We start from the raw sequence: 26,510 nt of genomic DNA on the forward strand, positions 1-26,510 counted from the left end.
ATCCAAGACTTCCCGATCAGTCCATGCTGGGGCCCTCTTTCTATTCTGAGATTGCATGGACACCTCTGCTGGAGAGCTCTGCATCGCTGCCAGTGCTGCTGAGCTCGCCACGATGTCCAAACAGGAAATGAGATTCAAACTGGCCAGACAGGAAAAGGAATTCAAATTTTCCCGGGGCTTTTCCTGTGTGGCTGGTCAGAGCATCCGAGCTCGGACTGTTGTCCAGAGCATCAGAGTGGTGCACTGTGGGATAGCTCCCGGAGCTACTAAGGTCAATTTCCGTCCACACATAGCCTAATTCGACATAGCACTAAATTCGACATGGCTACTCCCCTCGTCAGGGAGGAGTACAGAAATCAAACTAAAGAGACCTGTATGTCGAACTAAATAGCTTCGTTGTCTGGACGGGTGCATGGTTAATTCGATTTAACGCTGCTAAATTCGACATAACCTCCTAGTGTAGACCAGGGCTCAGTGTTTTAAGCAGGAATTGGATTGACAGTGAAACTTACAAGGGCAACTGGCTGAACAGCTATGGCTCTTAACAAGCCTCTTAATTGTCAATTAGACAGTTATTGGGGTAACCGGTTTTATGAATGAATGTTGTTTCATTCATAAAAAACTTTACTTATGAAGTTACATTAATAAAGTGAATAATTAAAAACTATTTCATTCATTAGTTCTACAGGCGTAGGGACCCAATATTATGGGTCCACAGACTTCTGTATAGATTATTTAGGTTAATTTTTCTATCTACCCAATGGGACTCAGTATTCAGTCTAGAAGATACCATCAGAGATGCTTAGTTTTGCAGTTCTCAAACTGTGGATTTGTGTCTCTAGAGGTAACATGCTTATTAACAGCAAAAATGTTTTTAAATAAATAATTTATAGAGATGAGAAATAACAGACCACAACTCTATTGTCCCTCTGCAAATTTGTGTACACAGGATCAACCCCTTACCTCTCTTTAAAAGCGAAAAGTTTCAAAAAGTTGAATGAATAGAAAATTGTTGGGGGCAGAATAGATCTGGACAAGAAGAAGTCTGGAGATAAATGTGAGAAGTGAAGGACTTTTTTTGTTGTTAAAATATTATGTTTGCTGTTGAGGAAAAAAAATCCAGAATACTTAATGTTGTTTTAGTTAAATAAAAACAATTTAAATGTCTGTCTGGTGATCTCCTAGTACAGCCTGGCACGAAAATCCTCCAAATATTAATGATTAACCTTTTAATAATAAATAATAATAGGAGATATACCAATCTCCTAGAACTGGAAGGGACCTTGAAAGGTCATCAAGTCCAGCCCCCTGCCTTCACTAGCAGGACCAATTTTTGCCCCAGATCCCTAAGTGGCCCCCTCAAGGATTGAACTCACAACCCTGGGTTTAGCAGGCCAATGCTCAAACCACTGAGCTATCCCTCCCCAAAATTAGAAATATTTATAAAGTCATTGGGAGGTGAACTATCTGCTTCAATTATCTTTGGTAAATGAAATAACCAAACAATCATTCATTTTCTGATAAAGCTGTAAAATTCATCTGAAAAGTTTTCAAAATAAATCACGGTTTAAAAATGTATAGTGTGTACCTTCTAAAAATGAAACCTAAGTCTATCTCTGAGCTGTGAAGAATATGTTTTAAGGTTATAACAAACAACAAGAATGGGCTTTTATGTAGAAATCCATGATTAAAGCGAGTCTTCCTAACTAGTGATTTAAATCAAATCCACCTTGCCCACTGTGCTCTTGCCCCCAGCCTCTTCATTCCCCAGGGGGCCTACAAATATGTTTGACACTGGGCCCACAAAAAGTTAATCCAGCCCTGTTGGCAGCAGAGTGATTATTGGGTAAGATCTGAGTTATATATTGACCTGACTCAGTGGCTGATATTTTAGGATTAGAAGGACCCTGTATTTGATTTTGATTGGTTACTGAAAACAAATTTAGAGTTCAGTGTCTGGGTGGTGAGACAAGGACTGGAATGCTTAAGGAGCCTGCATTTTTAGCTTCTTGTTAACCAGTGTGGTGAGACAGAAATTTACTTGTGTTACAGGCTCAGTATAACCTAATGATAGAATAACTACTATTTGGGGGTGAGTCTGTTCTATTTCTCAGTAGTTTGTCTTGAATTTAGCACTCAGCTGTGATCCACTGAGGCACGGTAACAAGCATGTGCATAGTTCTTGTCACCATAGCTACTGAGCATCTCATAATATTAACAACAAAGTACTTTTCTTTTTAATTGGGTTCTTATTTATTTAGGCTGACATTTTCAAAGCTGCTTAGAGTATTTGGATAACCGGTTCCCATTAATTTAAATGGGAATTGGCCAGGCAAACCCCTTAAGCAGCTTTAAAACTTTTAGTCCCTTTTATTTTGACTTTTAAGATTCGATTCTCTAAGTACATGTAAAAATATAGCATAATTACAACAATTAAAAAAATATCCTGTATATGATCAGCTGCTCCCAAATCCCACCAAATAACCCACATACTGCTACAGATGGGGATAGTAGGCCACTTTCACAGACTGCAGTGTGGTTTTATTGGGGATTGGTATTTTGGATTGTGTACCTGACCAAATATGCAGAACAGCACTAAACATGCACTATTAACAAACCGATAGATGTACATCAGCTATAGTGAGCTGTATTTTTGTGCTACAACAAAGGTCAAACCCAATGACAAGAAGTTTAATTTGAAGGAAAAGCTCAACATTATGCAAACTGTTATTACCTGATTCTTTAGGAAACTTGAGGCAGTACATTAGTATGGGAAACAAAATGCAAATCTCAAGACAGTGCATCTCATGACTTTGCAGAGAAAGCATAGCATTGCAAGAGTATGCCAAACAAACCAATATACTAAAAGCAAAATAATGAGGTTAGAAACCCAATGTTGTTGTTTAAGATACCGAACAAAAAATTCAAAGTCCTTTGTATGATTATCAATGCTGGAGAACTATGGAAACATGAGAAATCAGAATAATAAGGACAAAATTCCATATACATAAAGCTAGGGAAGTTAAGCTCATGTCGCACTTAAAAATCCTACAAGACAGAAAGAAGCAGGTCCTCGGGTACACCTTGGGGAAAAGTCAAAGGAGAATCTGTGAAAATAAGAATATATCTCTGTGTAAACAATTCAGTCTTGATACAAGTTTAGGGGAAGTCATAAGTGTCTCATGCCAGTCATTTATCTACATAATACAAAGATATTGGTAGGACTGGGAATGGCATTGTCCAAATATTGGAGTGTCCACAAGGAGGTAAGTGATTATCGTAAGATCAATATTTCCATTTATTTCTTACAGCACAAATTTAGGAAAGGCATTCATTACAAAAATGGCAGAGATAAATATGACAAGAATTTAAAAGTTATTTTCATTTTTCAGTAATAGAGCAGTACTGTATTTTCTCCTACCCTGTTCATCATTCCCTCTACCAAATCAGGCATGCTCTGATAAGATCGGGGGGGTGGGGGGGAACACATGCTAGCTTATTTTTGCTAGCATTTTAATAATGAATATAATTTCCAACTTCTAATCAGGTATCAGGCAAGTCATGGTTTTAGTTACTGTGATGCTAGTGGGGATTAATAGTTAAAGGATCTACATTAGAACATGATTCCTTTTGATTGCTCTGCAGTCTGTTATCTCTATTTATACCTTACCAAATTACATTTATACAAAACCTTTCAACCCTCAAGATCCTAAAATGCTTCTGAAATGACACACAAGAGTATCTTCACCCATCACTAGAGATGGTTCCATACTAAAGGTGACTCATTTATGTGTGTTCACAGAAAAAAGTGTATGTCCAAGCCTTTATTTTAAACCCACACAGGTTCTACCATAGCCTCCTGCTTTTATTTGATCTCCTTTCTCATCTCATTAATTCTTTCATTCACTCCAGGGACTCATTTGCCTCCTTCATACCACACATTCATTACCACCTCTGCTCCACCACTCCCTTTCATTTTCCTCCCCCTCCCTTCCCAGTCCTGCACACCATCTTTATCACTTTCTTATTTCTGTCACTGCATGTGCGAAGAAATAAAGAGGAGAGGTGTTGAGAGGAGAGGGAGAGATGAGGGGAAGGGGAAGCAGAAGTCCTCCTTGCTACTTGCTCTCCCCTCCACCCTCTCAGTTAACAGGCACAGAGACGCAGTTAGATAAGGGGAAGCCCTAGAGGACTGTTCCTTGATTTGCAACACAAGAAGTAGACAGGGAAAGGTAAGGCCTATGGGCTACTCTGCACCACATTGTCTGCTATGCATGGTTTCTGTCAGAAGGGGGTATAATCATGCAACTTGGAGGAAGCTTTGTTCCCAGCTGAAGGTCCAGACGCAAAACGACTAAGCCATATAAAATTTCAGATCCAAATCTAGAGAAGACCTTTGTGACTCATGCCCATCTAGAACAGCTGCCATGTTTCAACCCAGTGTGAACTTCAGTGACTGGTCAACAGCACACAACAGTTTTGGACAGAATAAGAAGGAATGCATTCCTCATCCTTCTCACTGGCAGTAGCTAGGTCAACAATGGATTCTGTAAGGGAAGAAGAATCTTAAAAGGAGAGAAAAATCTTATTCTGTAGCTTCTTCCCATTTAATGTGTCTTCTCCTAACTCACCCCAACCAGAGGAGGAGGGGAGAGATCGATCAGAATATTCCAGTATAAACTCTTTAGGTAAAAAAAATAAATTGCAGTTCAAGCAGGTTTCCTTCTGCTAAAACATGGTTATATATAGCCTCCCCTCCCCGCAAAAAAAGTTCAGTTTGTAGGCCAGAGATCAAATTTTGCTTTGAATTATACTGATTTAAATCTCATTAAAATGACCAATTATTCAGATATACATTAATAGAATTGATAGCAAACTCAGGCTCAAACTTTATGCCATTAGAGAAGGCAGCAGGAAGAGAACATGAATTGCTGAACTACTTGACATTAATTACACTTGCTGCAGTTCAAAAGCTGTATATATTTGGGCCAGATCCTCAGCTATTGTACATCTCTATTACTCCATTAACATTAATGGAACTACACCAATCTACAGCAGCAGTTAAACTACCACCCATGATTTTATATCTCCCCATAAGTTGTGAAGCTTCTTTTAAAATATCCATTAATTTTATTTTGTGCTGTAAAGTGGTTCTGCATAGCACATTTGAAAACAGCAAACTTCCTGCCACACCAGCAAGGAGACCCTGCTGCAATGAGTCCCACTGCAACAAAGGGGTTGCCAATGAACTGAAACAAAATCCTCCTTTTAACCATTTGTATTGGATAACTACTGTAAATGCAGTCATGGGACTTCCATTGGACTGCTATGAATATGCTTCAGCTTCATTTGGCTTGCAAAAAAACAGCTAAATTGCTACATTACTAAACCAGAGAAAGCAATAATACTGCTGTTGCTTACTTAATTCAAAGTATCAGTGCAAAGGGACCACTCAGACTTCTAGTGAAGTGAAACGCCACTGCTCCGTCTTAACATCCCACTTAACAGTAAGTGAGACGGTACTTATCAAATCAAAGACTGGCTAATGGAGTTTTTGGATCTGTGGCCCAAAACAATAAATCTGGACCTCTAGGTTATGGCTGTTTGCCACACAGCTGAACGGTGAGCTGAAGCTTTGAGCAGTTACAAAATGCAAGGTCAATGAGTACAACACTCAAAACTTGTGTGGGGGAAAAGGAGGGAAGAATGAGGGAAGGAGATGTGCTATATCCACAAACCTTCCATAATCACAAGACTAGATGTCAGTTGTCTTCCTAGCTCTGCCCTGCACTTGTTTTGACCTTGGCCAAGTCTTTTCCACCTCTGTATTCCCAGTTAAAAATGGACGTAATTACACATATGTAAAGATGTAAAGAGTTGGGGCCTATCTTTTAGTGCTCACCTCCTACCAGATCAGGTTTTGTTCTTGCTGATCTAGCTCTCTCCCTGGGAAATTCTATTTGAAGTGCTCTCATATAATCCACGGAAGCAGTTTCCCCAACAGAGTTAGCGTTTGTTTTTTTTCCAAAGCCTTCTTAACAAGATAAATAAAAGCTGACAACAATTGTGTTGGCAAAATTTGGCCTATGCTGGAAAATCTGGTATTAATTCAGGTATCCATTTTGCTCTTCAAAATATGTGGTATTGACATTTGAAAATGAAAAACAGACTACACAGGCACCGACACTTACAGCATTAATTAGCATCATTAAGTCAGGAGAGGCTGCAGAGGATTAGGAATGAGGAATTAAAATACATGATCAACCATTTCTTAGATATTTCCTTTTGGTATCAAATAATCTGAAATAGATTAGCATTTTCTTAGTTCAACATGAGTGAAGAGTGCTACATCCTACACCTCCCAGGAATAATTTCCATGGGAGTTCTAAGTCAATCAAAAGCCTCATCTTGAGAGGTCAATTAACAAGAATTGCCAGTGATCAGCCTCTCTCAGGATTTTGATCATAAAGGACAAACTAAAAACTAAGATACTGATCCTATGAAGAGAAATGACAGTTGCTAATTATTAGCATCCTTTCATCTCCAACCCTACTCTAAATCTAAGGGAAAATCATATAAGGGTGCTGTGAGGGGTATTCCAGGAAGGAGGCACCTTGACCATCATTGTGATGCCTTGTTTCAAGATTTGAAGTCAGAGTTCACTCAACCTATTTGATGATAACGTCACAAGTAATAAACGGATTGAGGAAAAAGCGTTCTACCTGGCCGAGAGCTTCAATTTCTCTAAGGCCTCCAGTTGCGGCTGACAACAATACTAGTGCAAAATCACAAGCTAATAATGATATTGTGGAGGGGGTGGGAGGAAGAGAGAGAGAGAAATAATTCTCCTGTCGACTAATAATTTAAACTAGGATCAATCTGTTCTGTCTAGGAGAGGCAGTCTGGCAAAATAGACCCCTCATAGGTCTGGCAGGGTTAGCTTGCTTATGAAAGAGCAGAAGTGTGTTAAGCCATAATGACTTTTCACACAGCTGAAATAATAATTGGCCTACACAGACTCCAGTGCAGCTGGTCTAAATTACTGCCTCAAAAGCAGTAATTATTAAAATATCAAAATGATTAGAGGAGTTTGCCCATTGTAAACAGTACAAAAAAGAGTCTCTGGGATCAAAAGCCTACCCAGTCAAGAGTAGTTATGAAAATTATTTCCTGGTTTATAAAGAAACTTCTTTATAAACCAGTCTCCCAACACTGTGACTCCCTTAAGATTCATGCTGCACAATAAACTTCAACTGTGCCTTTGAGCTTTTTCCAGGGACTCTGCCTGTAAGCAAAAACCAAACATCCAATTCACTTTAGGTCAGCTTGAATCCCTGAAGTCCCGTAAGCTGTTCTCTGTATCAACATAAATGTACTAAACATATTTGATGGTTTTAAATAGGACTTTTTCTAAACAATTCCTATGAAAATAGGCTTTCAAATCTGGAATATATCATTTGTTTCTATTCATTTAGAAAAAAAGGAAATTGCACATGGGGTAAGCAGCAAAATGTATCTTTCAACTTGAGAAAGGTTTTTGATACCATCACACATGACCTTTTCTTGAGCAAACTAGAAAAATATAGCCTAGACAAACACACTGTAAGGTGAGGGCACAACGGGTTGGAAAAGCATACTCAGAAATTAGTTATCAATGGTTCACTGTCAAACTGGAATAGTATATCGACTGGGATCCCACAGGGATCCGTTCTGAGTCTGGTTCTATTCAGTATCTTCATAAATGATTTGGATAATGGCATAGAGAGTACACTTATACAGTTTGGTGGATGATACCAAGATGGGGGGAAGTTGCAAGAACTTTGGAGGACAGGATTAGAATTCAAAAGGATTTTGACAAACTGGAGAAATGGATTGAAATACATGAAATTCAATAAGGAAAAATGCAAAATACTACACTTAGGAGGTGTAACGGGTTGGACTCACCCCGCAGCGCCTCCTGCTGGTGACTCTGGGAATTAGCTCATTCCAGTGGAGCGCCTCCTCCTGGTGGTGTCCCGTCCATCGTTCTGTCCTCTGTTATCTCTGGACCCGCGTTGCTGCATGCTCGGCGGCGTCCTCTTCAAGGCCACTGCCCTCCGGCAGTGCCCCTTAGTCCATCTGCGCCCCCTTCGGGGGGGGGGGGTGGTGCTCAGCAGTCCCACACCTCACTCACTATGTTCCACCGCCCTCTGAGTCTAACCCCTCTTGTCAGGGATCTGGCGTAGCAATATGGCCGCTCCCTACGGCCAATGGCTGGGTGCACTGCAAGGGGTGAAGGGGGGGACCCAGGCCCGCCCTCTACTCTGGGTCCCGGCCCAGGGACCCTCTGGCGTCTGCCTTGCTGTCCTTCTCTCCCCTTCTGCTGTCTGTTTCCCTGGGCCGCTTCCCCTATGGCCCCTTGCACCCGCTAGGCCCTTCCCTTCAGGGCCTGCAGCCTGGCAGGCTACGGGTTCAAGCTCCTTAGCCTCCCTGAGCCTGGCCAGCACTGCGCTGTCCGCGGTGCTAGTCTCCTCCCTTGGAGACTGACCTTCCCCTGTCGAAGGCCTGGGACAGACTGATTGCTCCTGCTCTGGGCAGCCTTTTTATATGCCTGAGTCTGGCCCTGATTGGCTGGCTCTATACTGGGCCCTGATTGGCTCACAATAAGCCTCTCTCTGATTGGCTCACTGTCTGCGCAGGCGCCCTGGCCTGCCGCAGCCCCCTCTCAAAGGGAGTGGGGCAATCCGCCCCACTACAGGAGGGAATAACCAATTACACAAATACAAAATGAGAAATGACTTCCCAGGAAGTAGTATTGCGGAAAAGTATCTGGGGGGACTATAGTAGATCACAAACTAAATGTAAGTCAATGTAATGCTGTTGCAAAAAAAAATGAACATAATTCTGGGATGTATTAAGGTATTGTAAGCAACACAAGTAGTAGTTCCTGCAATCTATTCAGCGCTGGGTATTATGTCCAATTCAGAGTACTACACTTGGGGAAAGATGTGTAGAAATTGGACAAAGCCCAGAGGAGAGCAACATACAGTGATTAAAGGTCTAGAAAACATGACCTACAAGGAAAGATTGAAAAGGTTGGATTTATTTAGTCTGCAGAAGATAAGACTGAGCGGGAAGAAACTTCAAATACGCAAGAGGTGTTATAAAGAGAAGGATGATAAATGGTTCTCCTTAACCACTGAAGATAGAAAAAGAAATAATGGGCTTCAATTGCAGCAAGGGAAATTTAGGTTAGACATTAGGAAATGTTTCTTAACTGTAAGGGTAGTTAAGCACTAGAACAAATTATCTAGGGAGGCTGTGCAATCTCTGTCACTAGAGGTTTTTAAGAACAGGTTAGACAACCACCTGCTAGGGATGATCTAGATAATACTCATCCCTGTTTTAGTGCATGGGACAGGACTAGATACACCAACCTAAGGGATTTGAGCATGTTATGTTATCCAACTCTTACTGAAACAATGGTCTAGATAATCTATCAAGGTCCCTTCCAGTCCTACATTTCTATTATTCTATCACAAATATAAATATAACAGTACAGATATATAATTAGCTTCAGAAAAGCCACATATTTCAGATACATAATATACTAAATATATACCTATGAGATCAGTTATGTAAAAAAAATACAACAAAAATCTTAAGTGCTATATTAGGGTACCTCTGTATTCAAAACTTCGGATGTTCGCTATGCTCAGTAATAAAAGCTCACCTTCACTCTTTCTTTGTTCCACAATTTTACAGCACTCAAGAAAGGCATCACAATGTACAAATGTTTTGTTTACATTTGATCCTGTGCTCCCTTTGAACACTCATACTAGTCACAGGTATGTGAAACGCAAAAGTGCTCTTGTGGGACCCAGTACAGTATATAATGACCCCTTCCTGAACATTAGTACATAAACTAAGCAATTCAATTACCATTCCGGGAGCATTTGGAATTTTCTTTGTAGTGGCTCAGTGGCTCAGATGGGTGATTTCAAACTCGCTCTTCACAGTACTAATGGAGAATACCAGGCTCTTAATACAAAGAGAACCTAAGGGATGAATGGCAACAAACAAACACAAAGGCTGGACTCACTCAGCAGAATGTGAAACTGTGTCACATACAGTGGGCTGCTTTAACTGAGCCTGAAATGTGAGTTCTGAAAATGTTTCATCTAGGGATGCATTACTACTCCCAGAAATAACTATCAGTGTGGCAAGGACTAGAGCCTCCTTTATGAGAGGAGGGACAGAAGGATGCTTGAAGCCATCCATCCTACAATAAATATGTGCTCATCCCCTACAAAGCAGTCTTGGCAGTTAAAATAATGCACAACAGTGAAAACAATGGAAAAAAGTTACAATAAAAAAGTATCACATGAGAAGCAACTGCTCTTCCATGTCTTTCAGCAATCTGTCCTCAATATCTGTGATTTCTTTTTCCTTGCTTCAAGCAGCAATCTCCCCTTTCCCTTGACCATCACTACATATTTGTATCACAGCATGTTCGTAGAGACATAAAACTCTACCTCTCCTGTAAGGCACTTCTAGCTCTGCAAGATAAATTCCATTGAACAACTATGAGTTTCTCCTAAAGAAAGGAAAACAGAAAGACAACAAAAAGGTCCTCCAGATTTGAGTCTGATCTCACAGGAGGTAGCATTAGGAATAACTATCAATGGAATTAAACTATTACCCATTAATGTAATTAAGATCAGAACCAGGTTCTCCCTTTCTAGGATAAGTGGGATTTTGAAGCTCTCAAAATGTATTCAGACTGATTTCATACCACCCTTTAATGCAGTTATGCTGTTTGCTTGCCATACCTGAGATCACTGACGCTATTAGAAGCATATGAGAATACTCTGTCACAGTGTTCACTCACCAATAGAGCACCTTCTTCAAGTTGCTCAGGAATTAGCTCCTGCCAGCTCCAATGCCCCCTTCTGTCACTTGTTCATATGCCCAGCCACTTCTTTCTCTGCAACTCAGGGGGCTGGCTCATCACAGCATCCACTCTGGACAGGTCACTGTGGGTTTTTCCCTTCCAGGGGGTTATCAAAGCATCTCCATTTAAAATACATTCTCTCTCACTGCCCAGATTGTGCTACTTCTCCAATGGCTGGTAGGGGAACCCAGATTCACCCTCTACTCTGAGTTCCAGCTCAGGGACTCTCTAGCCAGCAGGTAACATCTGCAGTTTCCCTGAGCCATTTCCCACTCTGCCTCTCAGGCTTTGGCTCCATCCCCCCTTTAAATAAACCCTTCCTTCAGGGCCTACATCCCCTGGGGTTTCTACTCTCTTCCTACTTAGTTGGTTTCCTTTCCTCCCTCTCTAACATCCAGAAAATAGCTGCAGGTTTCTTCCTGTTTCCAACTTCCTACCTTTATTCTAGCCCAGCCTGTTCCTTCTCAGATAGACTGATTGATGATGGAGTCTAATTAATCTAATTTAATTTGTTCTACCTTGTGTGGGGTGGACATCCCATCATATGCCCCTTATTTTCTTCCCATACCATGGTTCATGTGTTATGCTGGATAGAGGACTGGTGGTGATAAGTGAACTTCATTTAAACTCTTTAAATACCCCCACTCCTCAATGTCCTTAAAAAGAAAGTGTTTCCAATGCTACTCAAATCTGAAATGCTTTAGTTTAGTTTGAAAGATCAGTATCTTCAGGTGAGATTTGAAGTTGGCCATAAGGTCTTCCTTCTAATCCCAGCCCAGAAAAGCATTTCTGGAAAAGTTCATAACAGTATTGAAGCAGTAGCCAGTTTATGTAATCTTGGAGAGTATTTAGCGATAGACTGTCACAAAGTACAATAGCAGGTACAAGTTCTTTAGCAAAGCAGCCACACCTATTTATTGATGGAAGAAGGTCCACAGGCAGTTCATCTCCTGGTGTTGCTATTGTTAATACAGTCTAGCATTCTCCCCTAGAGAGGGGAATCCTCGCCTTCTCCCCCAAGGTTTACTCAAAATACTTGACTTATTGAACTATGGGAAAGCTCCCTCCCTTATAATAGGAGATACCCCCTCTGAAGATGTCTGGGTGTGTGATCCAAAAAAACCAACCATTTAGGCCTTTGCTTGGAAAAGCACTGGATTTATTTCAAACATGTGCTCACATCCCAGTGGAACTTAAAGAGTTTCAGTGCTTTGCTGCACAGGGATGTGTTCCTAGATTGGGGCCCTCTCCATCACAATAACTTTTTATTAATACACAACTTAAATACAGGCTGTTTGGAATATTCCAACTGGAGAAAAATATGATAAAAAAGATAGAGACAGAAAAGTTCAAGAGGGACCAAAGCCTTATTTTAAATACTATAAGGAGAGGGAAAAAGTCTGACTAGATGCTCAGATTATTAAAAAAAGAAAAGTATAGTAGAGAAAAAAAGCGTGCAGTATAGTATCCCAATAACTGAGCTTCCAATGATCAGATAGACATCCCTGTTTTCAAATTTTGGCCCAGATCTGTGCAACTGATGGCCCAGTTGGTTGAGATCAATGGGGCTCTGCATGTTCGCAACAGCCTGGTCACAAACTATCAGTTGTAGGACTGGGGCCTCTACTAGTATAGTCTGAGTATATTGCCATACTCTCTAGCAAACAAAATACATGGGGAGGAAAAAAACTGAAGCCAGTTCTCAAACAAAATGTATCCAAATGCTTAAACGCTACATATATATTTCAAGAATCTTTTTAATTGGACAGATTTATTTATTGAAGTATCTGCAGAAAGCTCCTGGGAAATCAAGTTCTAATGTGCAATATATATCTTCCCCAGAGGCTTACTAACATTTCTCCCCCTTCTAACTGGAATTTGCATTTTAGCTGTGGGTAAACATTTCCAGTATCTCTACACATGGTTTGTTTTTCAACTACAATGTTCCCTCCCCTTTCCAACGTGCCTCAGTGATCTCACAAATACCCATCCATCCAGGGTGTGTACAAAGAACACTCCTATGTCCATTCTTCACAGAAACCTAAAGAACAATTTTGAGAAGGGAACAGCTTGTTCATTATTAACTTGAAATACTGTTTATTGTATCCACCATTGTTTCAATGTATTGTAGCTATTGAGAAATGCACATTAGGATTTGACCATATTATTGTGGATATTCTTTACTCAACTGAATAGCAGGGTACCAAAGCACAACTCAAGGGATGCAAATACCAGCAAAGTCAAAACAAAAATGAGGCCCACAGGAATGTTGCAACTGGGTTTCAGACATCTCTGAGAAGTCCAGCTGCAGTGGTGACACATGTAAAATGACTGCCCTGAAGTACAAATTCCATTAGTTGTGCCCACATAGAGCAAAGCCCTTTAGCATGTGCTTACATGTAAGAACATATTCAAGTGCTCTGCTGAATTGTGATAAACTCAAGTATGTGTTCAAAGCTGGGATTTTCAAAAGGTACCTACAGGAGTTAGATACTCAATTCCCATTGAAAGTCAATGGGAGTCAAGTGCCTAATTCTCTTAGGCCCCTTTGCAAATCTCACATCAAGTACTTTGCTGAACTAGGGCCTTAATGGCTTATCAACCACAATGATATGCCCGTATACATTTATGAGCAAAAACCAAACCAAACCAAACTACTAATTTTAAAGAGACACACTGGGTCCATCACTATTTACTTTAAAAAATGCTAAATGAACCACACCTTTTTCACTTGTGGCTATGCCTTATTCTGCCTGAGTGACATAGGTACTCCAAATGTCTTCCAAATATCACATCTCGTTTAAATGTGTAATATATGCTATTTATTTCCTTGTCATTCACCTATACGTTTGCAGCAGCCTTTTAAGAAGAGAAACTTGAACCATGATATCAACTACATTATACTTTATATTTAGGGAAGTGACGAAAGCCATGGGAAACGATTGTGTGCACTGAGATTAATGTAATATAAATAAAATAGCATGTGAGATGCAAATCCGTAACATCTAGATTAATACAGTATGATGAATGGCACACTTCAAAAGCACAGATGCTAATATAATAAGAAATCTATTGTATTTCCTTTAAAAAAAAGTCTCATAGGGTTATACAGTAATCTAGCACCTAGATATGTAATGTATATATCATTACTGCAGCACTCATTTCTCATTTTAGAGCCAACAAAAGAATAACCCTCTCCAGCTATTTTTCTCTCTGGGTTTTAATAACAGTGCCTATTATCATAATATGAAAGCTTTTGTTACAGACCTTCATACTGGACCATGAGACCATGAATCAGCAAGGCACTCAAACATGTGATTTAAGTTAAGCAAGTGCTCTGTGCTTTGCTGAATCAGTACCTAGAAGCTGAGAAAGAAACTGGTGGCAGCAGCCCCTCATCTAGAGCCATAGCCTTAACTTCTTATCCTCCTCTCCCCACCCCACCCCCCGAGTCTCCACGAAGAACACAGTTTGGGAACAAGCAATAGCATTAGCCAGAAAGTGTCCTACTTTTTTCTAACATAGTACTGTATGAAATATTCATAATGAAACCTGGCACTGCATGAACATTGTCTGGATTTCAGTTTTTGTTAATATTATAACATCAGATCACATCCAGCTGATGGTTTCAGAGTGGTAGCTGTGTTGGTCTGTCGCAGCAAAAATAATGAGGAGTACTTGTGGCACCTTAGAGATGAACAAATTTATTTGGGCATAAGCTTTCGTGGGCTAAAACCCACTTTGTCAAATGCATGGAGTGGAACATACAGTAGGAAGATATATATATTCACATAGTACATAAAAGATGAGAGTTGCCTTACCAATTCTAACGAGACAATTCAATTAAAGTGGGCTATTATCAACAGGAGGAAAAAATCACTTTTGTAGTGGTAATCAGGGTGGCCCCTTTTAAACAGTTGACAAGAAGGTGTGAGTAACAGTAGGGGGAAATTAGCATAGGGAAATTAGTTTTTAGTTTTTGTAATGATCCATCCACTCCCAGTCTTTATTCAGGCCTAATTTGATGGGGTTCCGTTTGCAAATTAATTTCAGTTCTGCAGTTTCTCGTTGGAGTCTATTTTTGAAGGTTTTTTTGTTGAAGAATTGCCACTTTTAAGTCTGTTATTGAGTGTCCAGGGAGGCTGAAGTGTTTTCCGACTGGTTTTTGAATGTTATAATTCTTGATGTTTGATTTGTGTCCATTTATTCTTTTGTGTAGATACTGTCCGGTTTGGACAATGTACATGACAAACAAATCAGACGTCAAGAATTATAACATTCAAAAACCAGTCGGGGAACTCTTCAACCTCCCTGAACAAGTACTCCTCATTATCCAGCTGATGGTCACCATTCAAGTGAACCTGGGTCTACTGGTGAATGAATATTGGCCTAATTATGATCTAACTGGACCCAGTTTTTAATAAACCTGGGCAAAGTTTTTATTCTGCTTAGAAAATATACCGAATCTACAGTTTCCTATGGTTTCATGTTCAACATGAAATCAGGTGAAACCCTGCCAATTTATCCCCACTTAGTGGTTTCCATTACAAGCTCACATGACTGATTTTGCAGTATGCAGATGCAGAACTTTACACAACTTTATTTTGCCAACACATTTTACCAAGTTGCAACTGGCAGAGGTCCACATGGATCTGATTTCACTTTTGACTTTGCCGAGATTTGCACCCTCTGATCGTTGTTTTTTAAAATGATTTATAATAGAATCAAAGCCTGTCTATACTGGAAATATCATTGTATCAAGAGTCATACTTGGCTTCAGTAGTAATGTTGACAGGTTCTGATTCATGGAGGAATTCTATTTATTGAGAAAAGTGCTCTTAAGGATAATTTAAATAATGTTTCTCATTTATTTGGAAGAAGAGTCATAAATAGCTAAAGGATGAATACCAACTAGTTGTTCACAAAGATCCTGATCCAACAAGGAGCAGTGTGAAGAACTGCACAGAATTCCTTGCAGGTTTGTGAACAAAGGCAGTCACTGGAATTCTCCATCTCCAGAAATGTATCATCTGAATATATCCAAATTGCTAGATATACAGACTGAGATGGTCTTATTTAGACTGTAAACTTTTCAGAGCAGGGAGTATTTATTCTATATATATCTACAGTGCCTAACACAAAGGTAACCTGATTTTGGCTGGGGCTTCTAGCTGATACTGTAATACAAATAAATAATAACAATCATTCTTATAGATAACATTTAGAGATTGAAACTGGTTTCTCTTACACACACAGAGCATTCAATTTCTTTAAATTTACAGCCTAAATTACCAGCTCTCACTGGCTTTGAGTGTGGCTAATTACAAAGCACATTAAAAGTTGTATACATGTGGAGAAATATTAACATTAATCTTTATTAATGAAACACATAAAAGTCAATAAAAAGGTGATTTATTCTTGGAAGCTTCAAGAGATATATAGATAATTGGGAATGTATATTGAAACATTTACGCTTCCTTAAAATCTTTTTGTTAATCCTTTATCAGAAAGAGAGAGTGCCTCACCAGAATCCCTTTTCTGTTTAATCCTCTGTAGAGCTTGCACAGTCTTCCACTAATAATTCTGGATGCATATCATTGTGACAAATAAGATGAATTATATTCAGTAGCATACCTCTGACTTAATAAATCTTGAAAATAGTTGTGAACAGCATTAAGAAGTCTTTTGTATCAGTTTGTGGCTGCAGTTTGATGTTCACTTTCAGTCTAAGATTTTTTTAAAACACATTTCTTCTCGATGCATTCATATTTATATGAAAAAAAAAGCTAAGTGCAAAGCTATAGGTATATGTCCAGAGCTTTCATCTCTGGGCCTGAGTTTCGGTCTGCTCTTCACAGCAAATAAACATGTGTGTGCATGTGTAAGAAATGAGAAATCAAAACTCCAGGGTTCTATTTGGACTCTGATTCTTGTGTGACTATGTACATTGGCATGTACATAGGGACCATGTACATTGGCCAAATGGGACAGTCTCTATGCAAAAGAATAAATGGACACAAATCAGACATCAAGAATTGTAACATTCAAAAACCAGTAGGAGAGCACTTCAATCTCCCTGGATACTCAATAACAGACTTAAAAGTTGCCATTCTTCAATAAAAAAACTCTTCAGAAACAGACTTAAATGAGAAACTGCAGAACTGGAATTAATTTGCAAACTGGACACCATCAAATTAGGCCTGAATAAAGAGTGGGAATGGCTGGGTCACTACAAAAAATAATTTTTGCTCTGTTGATACTCACACCTTCTTGTCAACTCCTGGGAATGGGCCACATCCACCTTGATTGAATTGGCCTCATAGGACTGACCCCCCGCTTGGTAAGACAACTCCCATCTTTTCATGTGCTGTATATTTATACCTGCTTACTGTATTTTCCACTCCATGCATCTGATGAAATGGGTTATAGCCCACAAAAGCTTATGCCGGGATAAATTTGTTAGTCTCTAAGGTGCCACAAGGACTCCTCTTTTGTTTGTTTGTTTGTTTGTTTTTGTTTGGTGTGACTATGGTCAAGCCTCTAAATCCAGTTTACAAAATGAGCACACAAGATACTTACCTGTGAGGGTGCTGTGAAGTTTAATTAACGAATGCTCATAAAGTGCTAGGACTCTTCAATGGGAAGGTGGGAATTAAGTTCAAAATGTTATTTTAATAAATGCTATTTATCAGGTGATTTCACCTAAGCCTCAATGAAAAATTGTCATCCACAAAACAAAACAATTTTATATCAGCAAAGTATGGATAGTCAGAGTGCTGAAATAGCAGTGATTTTATAGATCAGAAGTGAGGTGGAATGGCAGAGATATATGAAAAAAGATTGGACAGATTATATATTACCTATCCTCCAACCAAAATTATCAGCTTCCATTCTCATAAATACTATAATTCATTCACACACACAATCCACAAAGAAAGAAAGAAAAGCAACCTTAGGATAATCCACCTGGAGAAGAATATCATAAAAGGATGCCAACCCTTCAAGTTCAGGAAAGATTCATAATGGAAATTTTTATATATATAAGCAGAGCAACTTACCACTGAAAGGAAGGGGGGGAAAGGGAAAAATGAAGAGAACAGTGAGATGGGTTTTTTTCCTTGCCTGTAAGTATGTTGCTGTGTTGAGGCATCTCCCTGTAACTGCTTAATCGGTGTGAATATTTGGGAGGCAGATTGAAACCTGTGCACTGAATACTAGGCTTTTAAAATCTGTGGGTGGGGTTTTTTTTTGTTTTGTTTTGTTTTTGTGGGAGGGGTTGTCTCTTAAAAAAAACATTTTAGTGTTCATGAAAGGTTTTAAACAGGTCTGGAGAATGAAATCCTCCTTTTATCTACTAAATGGGTAAAGCACAGACAAGCAATGCAAGCTGTCTCATGCTGCCCTAACAAATGTGCTTCAAAGCTGACCAGGAGGAATTAACCTGTAGGACCAGGGGGCAATTAACTCTCCATCTCTGTTCTGTTATTAGCCTCCGTGCTGAGACTGCCATCAAGGGCAACAGTTAGTGCAAAACGTGTGGGCAGCTCTCCACTACTAGGAACTGAATGAAGACCAACAACTCATTTAATCTAGGCCACCCTACAGCCATTCCCATATAGCAGCAAATCCTGGGGGTCTTAATTCTGGGCAAAAGTCCCATTGGGACAGATCCCCGCTGACTTCAATTAATTTCCACAGAGCCATACTTATTTATTCATTCATTAAATGAGTTCAGCCTCAAAAAGCACTGAAAAGCCCTACAGATATGACTGTTGTCAATTGATTCACACATAGTTTAAATAATAGCTCTCCCCTAGCTCTGGCAATCACCCAAACAATCCTGTCTTCTACATAACATAACAGAACATAAGAATGGCCATACTGGGTCAGACCAAAGGTCCATCCAGCCCAGTATCCTGTCTACCAACTGTGGCCAATGCCCGGTGTCCCAGAGGGAGTGGACCTAACAGGTAATGATCAAGTGATCTCTGTCCTGCCATTCATCGCCACCCTCTGACAAACAGAGGCTAGGGACACCATTCCTTACCCATTAATGGACTTAACCTCCATGAATTAATCTAGTTCCCCTTTAAACCATGTTATAGTCCTAGCCTTCACAACCTCCTCAGGCAAGAAGTTCCACAGAACTTCCTTTTATTTGTTTTAAACCTGCCGCCCATTAATTTCATTTGGTGTCGCCTAATTCTTATATTATGAGAACACGTAAATAACTTTTCCTTATTCACTTTCTCCATACCACTCATGATTTATATACCTCTATCATATCCCCCCTTAGTATCCTCTTTTCCAAGCTGAAAAGTCCTCGTCTCTTTAATCTCTCCTCATATGGGACCTGTTCCAAACCCTTAATCATTTTAGTTGCCCTTCTCTGAACCTTTTCTAATGCCAGTATATCTTTTTTTGAGACAATCTTTTTTTTTTCTATTTTTTTAATAGTTAAGCTTTGGTTGCCAAAATAACTAGAAATTTCAATGTAAGGGGAAAGGAGCTTTTAAACTATAATTCTTGTCTCCAAATCTTCTTTCCCTACCTGTTTGAACAATTAGGTAAGGTGTTGTAAAGCTTGTATACTTTTTTGAGGGGTGAATGGCTCTGGAAGTCATTGTATCATTCCCTTTAACTCCATTCCCTTTTCCCATTTAAATTAATACAGACTTCCTCTTGACTTCAGTGGAAGCAGTCTTGTGTATAATATCAACAGATGGAGAGAACAACTACATGGTAGGATAGAAAGGAAGAAGTCCTCTCCACTCCATCCCTCACACATACTGGGGGAGGCCTAGCAGGCCCTGATATCAAGCAATTTTTTTCTCCAGTTTGGCAGAATGTTATGCAAAGTTCACTCCAAAAATATTTGGCTAAATCCTGGAGCTCTGCTTGCTACTTCCCAGCATTTGACCTATTGCATTGTTGCAAAGCAATCAGCAGGCAAAAATCTAATTTCTACAACTCACAATGCAAAATAAAAAGGAAATAGTTCATACTGCAACCTGTATCTAGACCAGAAATTGCATGCAGACATCAGTGAATATCTAGTATATGATTTTTATTTTTTGCAATTTTGAGACTATCAAATGTAAAAAGTGTTTGGCCATTTATCTATGTATTTGCACAACAGAACCTCAGTTGTTGTAGATCAGCACAGCCCCACTGAAGTCAATAGAGTTACACTGATCAACACTATCTGGTAGAAAATCTCAGTTCTTCAGCATAAGCTATTTCTCTTAGTCCCCTCCCCAACTTTATAGCAATATGAAATACTGTGACATATTCTTTATCACACAGGTCAGTACCTGGGGGATTCTTTTACCTGGGACCAAACTGAACTAGATGTTAACATATCATTCAGTAGCTCCACACTAACATCTTCTGTACACTTTAGTTCTGGAATACGAAGAATTAATGTAACTTGGAAATATCTTTTTTTTTTTAAAAAAAGACTTGATTCCATTCCTATACGTGTGTGACTAAGGAGACACTTCATTAAAATCAATGGACTCACACCAATGTAAGACCAGAATCTAGCTCAATGTTTTTAGCATGGGATTCTGTCCCTCAATAGGTATTATTTTAAGGAACAAGTAAGAGATAATCCCCCTCAAAAGGGCATTTTAACTATTCTGGGTATTTGTGAAGTACCTATCACCTTGGTGTCCTGGATTTAATCCCTTGATTTTCCTGAAACTTAAGTTTTACCTTGAATCTACCCTTATGCCACCAACTCCACCCTCATATTCACAAACAAGTGAGCAAACATTAGTTTATTCACTTTCCTAAGGATTTGTTCCCAAATATTAGAACCTTAAACAGAGGCTAAATCTTGTTGCTAATATATGGCAGATGAGCCCAATCCTTCAATGATTCATGTAAATGGGTGGAGGCCTGACACTAGCCTCTTCTTTTCAAAGAAACAGTTTTATATTTGAAATTAAATACCCAGCATGGTCAAAATTAGAATCATGGTTCTATTGATATGATCGTCAATGTGTGCCTAACTTCTTGTGCAAGTATTTTTCCTTAGCTTCACCTCTCCTACAGAAAGTTAATTAAATAGCTGTTATGAGGTCCAGGAGTATTTATTTATTGATTGATTGATTGAATACTGATAATATCCCTGAAGTTACCCTCTCAACATATGAAAATATTGCTAATTCACAGGTTGGTTTTCATCCATTAGGATGGAGCCTATAAAAGTCACTGTCTTGACTAGTTTCCTGTTCATTACTGCTGATATTGACACGACTCAGCCCTAACATTGATGAAGATGGAGTTCCTTCATTTTTGTTATCCAGCAGTGCTAAAGGTACTCTTATTTTTAATTTTTCTGGCACCATTTAAATGTTTGTGAAAATATGTTTTAATAGTCACAGTGACAAGAATATAACATCATGATCTCTTGGGCTCATTAAGCCTTCTTATTTTCACATTTGCAATTAATTAATCAGCAACATCTGTTCAAATACTGTCATGAAACATTTAACATAAAGTCCATTGTGGACTCCTCATTTAAAAATAGCCACTTTCCATCCTGTGATAATCCCTTTTAAATTTTCTTCTTACATACTTAAACCACACAGGCTTTGTTAGCTTTCCAGGCATGCTGCAAGGCCCATCTTTTCTGGCAGGCATTTAGGGCTGGATTCTGCTTGAGTGAAGGTTCCCCTTCGATTTTCATGGTAGATAGTCATGCCCTTAGGAAGAATGGAGGCTTACAGTTGAGTGTGAGGGGCTAGCTATTCTTTAAACAGCTCCATGTAATCAGACCCCATTGCAGAGCCACATACAGCCCACACACAGCTGCTTGTGGAATCATTAACAGATGATTTAGGTTGGGGTCTCTTATGTTATGGTAGCGGAATGTTTTGGTTTTGGCTAGAGAGTCCTTTAGTTGGAAACCTGATTAATTAAAACAATAGTATTGATACATTTAGACTTTCCACAGGATTCTTTTTTAAAATGTACAAGGTATCTATGGCTCTGCATAGATGTCAGATATCAAAACAATAGTTTCATTAAAAAAATATACTAGGCCAGATCCTGCCATGTCAAGCACCCTGTGATTTTATATAACTGCAGACGATATATTTTAGAGCCAGACTTTGGCAATTATTTTGAGTTTTCACCTAATACTTTTCCATGAATAATGAAAGGGCAATTTTCAAAGAGAAGCAGAGAGAACAAAATTAAGTTTCCACAAAATAGACTACAGTTTGTTATAAAAAGGATACAATTTTTGTCCAGAATTAATTAATAAAGTATCTACAAAAATAATATCAGTTCGAACATGTTAATTCCAAGCTAATGAATGTTGATTCCCCATAGCTCCAATTCATAGGAACAGCACCAGAGCAGCAATATTGCAAGCAAATACAATTAAATAAGGAGATGCATTCACCCTATTTTCATTTCTTCAATAGCTTGTTTGCTGGATTTTGGTTGAGGGGAGAGGGATGGGCACAGCTCACTCCATCTGTACTTTACATTGAACAAACAAGCAGGATGAGGACTTTGTTGCTACATGTTTCAAAAATTTCAAGTGTTTCAAACAAGGTTAATTGTTTAATGTTTGGGTTTCATACACACAGTTCTTCCATTTACCTTTTCCCATCATCATTTCAGTCTCATTTCCCTTCTGAAGAAGTGGCTATACATTTTCTGGCTCACCCTCTCAACATAGCTGTTCATTTGTATTTAACTTGATTGACTTTACATGCATTGCAGATGCCACTTTCTGTTGTTTCTCTGCCTCACTGCTTGCAGATGAGACATTGCTTAAGCAGTGTTTAATTTTTCCAGCAGGCGCTCATCTGTGACTTGCATATCTTTTAACAAAAGGTTGCATCATTCCACAGTCCAATGATAAATGGAAGCAAAGCAAATAGAGCATTTTCACCTGATACTTAAATGAATCACCTCTTCTTGTTAAGCGACCATAGGAAAACTGCATAGCCTTTTCACTGGGTACATGATTTCTTCTTGATGTTCACATAAATCTTACTTCTGATCCCACTGAAATCAATGGCAAGCTCCAACTGATTTTAAAGAGAGCAGACCCGTTTCTGCTATTGCACAAGCTGGTGTAAACACCCATGTGCTGAAACAAATAGGATAGAATCCTTCATAATTGAACCTGTTATCCAAAAATCTGCATGGACTGAATTTAGTTTAAATCCTCTGAGTTCAAACTATTTGAAAAATTCCTCCTTTATCTAAAAGTACTTTGTATCATTAAAAATTCCAGGTACTCTATTTTATTTGGTAAACAAGATTCTACTGGATTGGAGATCCTGAAATTCATATTATGGGGGGGCAGGGCCAGGGGGAGTATTTCAGGACTGTCATATCATAAATTTTGTAGTTAACATTTTTCTTTACATGAATTGAATCACATTTATTTTTAGTGGGTATCAGTACTAAAGTTTACTTTTGGGACTAAGCTGTTGATCTTCATAAAAATGCAAATGTAAATACTGAATGTGAGGGGCATTTTGCACAACTACCTACACTTTTTTAAAGTACTTGCCCCAAAATTATGTATTTTAGGTAAGCACTGTATAAAGTAAACACTGTAAATGGATCTGCATCTCATCTCCACTGAACTCAAAGGAGGCATTCTAGTAACTCCTGGCTTTCCTGTTGTGCTGTGGGCTCTCCTTTTTGCTGGGTTGTCCTCAATCACCATCCTCTTGCATTGGGGTGGAAAACCTTACTAAATATTTTTGTAAGGCAGGAATTTACCCCAGAATAACTACAACACAAAGATATATCCCAAATCTTCATCAACCATTGGACAGAACAATAGGGTTATTAAAAGGCATGATTAAGGAGAGTTATACATATGATTAATAAACCAGAAAAGTTATACAGTGAAAATATAATTCAGAAAATCCTAGATGCTTAATAAATATACCCTAACTCAACTGATGAAACAAATATGCCTAAAAAATTTTAATGTTTCATTGTGATAGTGTAAAAATGAAACAACTTGTCTGCAATTTTTTTCTGTTTTTCATTTCCTCTGAATCTATTCACTGCAATTGATGCAAATTCACAAAATGTTTCTGTCAATGTGAATCTGCATTTTCAGCAAAAATTGTTTCACCTGGTTCTATTAAAAATGCATTTTTTTTTTTTTTACTAAAAGTGAATTTCTCATGCAATCGCTTGACCCAGCAGCTGGGGATTTAAGAAAATCACCAAAGATCATGATCATGATAAAAATCACAAGGGTTCTCAATATGACACTCTGTCTGGCTGCTGGCCATCACAGCCAAGGGCTTTAGATGGCTTAACTTAGAGTAAAGCTGGAGCTCTAAGTTATGCCAGTGAATTTTGTTTTTCTTATTAAGACATGGGGAGCTTATATTTAACACTTATGTGATTTTTATTGAAACATTCCATACCTAACAACAATCTGAGCCTGGTGTTGCCACCAATTCCCTCCAGTCCAAAGCTCTACCTTCCAAAGTAGAGGAAGATCTGTGGCTTCTGCAGCCTCATCCACATCCTTTGTCACAGGGGCGGCTCTAGGGATTTTGCTGCCCCAAGCACGGCAGGCAGGCTGCCTCCGGCGATTTGCCTGCGGAGGGTCCGCTGGTCCCGCGGCTTCGGCAGACCTCCCGCAGGCAGCCCCGGCAGAGCGCCCCCCGCAGCTTGGCGTGCTGGGGGCTGGAGCCGCTCCTGCTTTGTCACTCCCTAAAGTGGCTTTTATCTTGATTAATGGTTTGGTGGTTGTTAGTTATTAATATTATGGTTGTTTATATGAACATCTAAGTGGTTATTGTTTAACTAAATCATTAGAGCTCAAGTGACAGAACATGTTTGCATAGCAACATGTTAGTTTGAAAATCTTAGCACTGTTACTACATAAAGTGTAGTTTTGGAAGTGGGAGATCGCAATTTGCTGAATTTCAAACCTATTCTGATAAAATGGGTATGATATTCAGTGCTTTAATTAAAGTTCTGGAGGTCTGAGCTTTGCTTAGGCAGCCAGAACGTATATACTTATTTAGCATCTGTGTTCCACTCACTGTGCCTGCTCCCAGTCCCCCAGGTAGCAGAAAAACAAGGCTGGGCTAGCTGTGGAGAGAGCACTGTACATGGGTATGAGCGGGCAAAGTTGGCCTAGGTTGGTTGAAGAACCTATGGAAATGGAGTGACAGATTTTAGGGAGAGGTGTGTGTGTGTGTGTGTGTGTGTGTGTGTGTGTGTGTGTGTGTGTGTGTGTGTGTAAGAGAGAGAGAACGCAAAGGAAGTTGGTGAAAGAGAAAGAAAAAGGATTAAGCCATTGGGAAAGAGAAATTCTGGGACCTAGGTAGCTGAGTGGAAGAGAGAAATTGATGGAAGGGAATGGAATGTTCCCTCAGTTTGCACAGTGCAGGGCATTAGTCAGTCAGGAAAATAAATTCATTAAACTTCCATTTTAAAAAAACAAACAAACCAACAAACCACACCTGAATTTCAATGACGGATGAAAGTGTACTGTGAAAGTAACCTGTTACAACCTCCTAGACTTTTGAAGAATTCTGGAGGTTTTGTGAAATCAAAACTTGTACCAGGTTCTCCTAGTCGCGAAAACTCAAAGGCTTTGGCTCCATGTACATAACTCGTGAAAAACATCTAAATATACCAGATGTGCTAATGGTTTTTCAGTTAAACACTGAACACAAACATTTTCTGTCCTTTATGGAGATGGAGAAGAGAAAGTTTCCTCTCTTTTAGATGTTTTAAGCACATAATTACCAGAGTCAACTGTGAAAAATCCCACATTAGACACTGATGAAAACTGGAACAAAGTATAGATGTGAGAAGAAACATTTTTAGTATTGCACATGCTTTATGTATAAAGATTGCAAAAGCAAAGTGACACCACTACACATCATATTATATGGTTTGTGTTGCTTGAAAATTTGTTCAGTGCTCTGATCCACTGGAATTAACAAAATAAGCTGGTTTTGTGAAAGTGATAGAATACAAAATCTGAATTAAAATGAATACATGAGTTTAAGAACAATGCTTTCCTTATGGCAAATAGATATTAGCGCGAAATACCACCTGAAGTAATACGAAACCTACAGCCAGACAAAAATAGATGACTGAAATCTATATTTTATTGACTAAAGCATATTTAATATTGAATTCAACAAAATTATAGCAAAACAAATAATTAAACTTGCGTTACCTAAATAAACCACTGGAAGCTATGTAAAATCAAAAAGTTGACTAATGGTATAAACAATAAATAAATTAGATAGAGATGTAAATAAGCCAAAACATTCAGTCTGAATAATGGAAGGAATTAAAGATCTTAGTTCAAGTATACCATTTTCAGCAAACATTTATCAACAAAGACAATAATTATTATATTGTAATGAAAAACAGAGCAACTACGTAAAATAATATTTTAAAGAAAATAGGAGACACCATCATTGGAACCATGTAAACTTAATTTGAGGAAAAAAAAGTAATGAATACACAGTGGGAAATAATTTTATAATGGCAGAGACACAGAATAGATATATATTTTTCCCCATAATTTCTTTCTATGATTAAGTGA

This window comes from Mauremys mutica, chromosome 8 (assembly GCF_020497125.1).
Source record: "Mauremys mutica isolate MM-2020 ecotype Southern chromosome 8, ASM2049712v1, whole genome shotgun sequence".
Taxonomy (NCBI): Eukaryota; Metazoa; Chordata; order Testudines; family Geoemydidae; genus Mauremys; species Mauremys mutica.